The following is a 1391-nucleotide window of genomic DNA, read 5'->3' as shown; positions in this document are numbered from 1 at the left end:
AGGATTTCACATTCTTCTGCTACATAAATAGGAATGTAATGGGGAAAAAACTAATGCACTAGAAACAATTTTTGATAAAGAAAATGTCTTCACACTGACAGGCATTCTAGCACAAACAAATAATAAATTTATAGGAGACATACATACACAGATAATAAACTTCATGCTAAAACTTTACATAAGGAATATTGTTGCACAACCCTTGCCTATGTTAAAAATATATATACACAGAATAACAAGTTGTAGGATCTGAAATTAAGAGAGACTGTATGTATATACATCTATCTATCTGTACAAGTTGCCCACACCTTGATGAGAAACACAAAAATTAAAAAGTTTGAATTCATCAGTTGCAGTGTGATGCAGTGCATTCTTTATATAAATTTCAATTAACTACTTCCAAGAATTCCCTATATAAAAGCTATGTTAATACAGTCTATGCTAAGGTAAAACAAATACAAAGAGTTTAATATTTACAGTACCATTTTCATTTATTTTTTTTTTATCACTGCACTAGGCAGCATATAAAAAATACAACAATGGTGATTAATCTGTGTTTGGAATGCATAGGATGCATTTACAACACACTTTGCAATGTGCAGGTGCATGTATTCATCAGGCTATGTTATTTCTATATACAATTATCTGTTTTGGAATAAGCAAATATTTGCAAAAGCACAAATTCTCAAATATACAATTTTTGTTCTTTTCGTACATATCAAATTTAATTTCTTCTATTCCTTTATCTAGTCATTCTTTAGCTAAGTGAGCACAAAGGGGGATTTCTATAGTATTATTATAATGTTTTTGTATCTGCTTACTTCAAGCATAATCATAATTTCTGCTATGAATGCCATTTCCCACCAGTAAACCAACATTAACAAAATTTACTTCTTCTTTTAAAATTCGGTAAAGGACTTAACCATTACAATAATGCACACACTCAAGGAAACGAAATGGGAAAAATTATAGATGCTATATAGCCTTGCTTATTCTTTTTTTCTGAAAGTATAAAAAATATTAAGTTTTCACCTCAGAAAGAGAAAATCTATGAAACTACAAATTCTGCTTACATGTTTTCATTATCCCATCCTTTAAAAAGATTTCACTAAATCAGAGATTACCTTTATCCTATTTGTTATATGAGGACAAATCTATCTACAAGTTTGCAAACAGATATAAAAAGAACTACAGCATACCTTTACTTTTGTGTTATCATATGATTAAAATCTTAATGATGCAGTTAACAAATTCTAATTTATTTTTTCTAAGATAATAATAACAGTAGTCATTTCCTTATACTACAATGCAAGTTGTTGAAAGAACTTTTCATCATTCCTACACACACTAAAATGCTGAAAATTTTAAGCAATATTTTTCACCAACCCAAA

The 1391-nt window shown here is 28.8% G+C and overlaps 1 protein-coding gene across 1 annotated transcript in view; it reads right to left on the bottom strand.

Moving 5' to 3' along the window:
* The window catches only part of LOC119586258 (clusterin-associated protein 1-like), a gene marked incomplete at its 5' end in the record, with an annotated part of 6960 nt that overhangs the window by 2444 nt on the left and 3125 nt on the right, over window positions 1–1391 (bottom strand).

This window comes from Penaeus monodon, chromosome 21, assembly GCF_015228065.2.
Source record: "Penaeus monodon isolate SGIC_2016 chromosome 21, NSTDA_Pmon_1, whole genome shotgun sequence".
Lineage (NCBI taxonomy): Eukaryota > Metazoa > Arthropoda > Malacostraca > Decapoda > Penaeidae > Penaeus > Penaeus monodon.
This window is presented reverse-complemented; position numbering and strand designations above follow the sequence as displayed.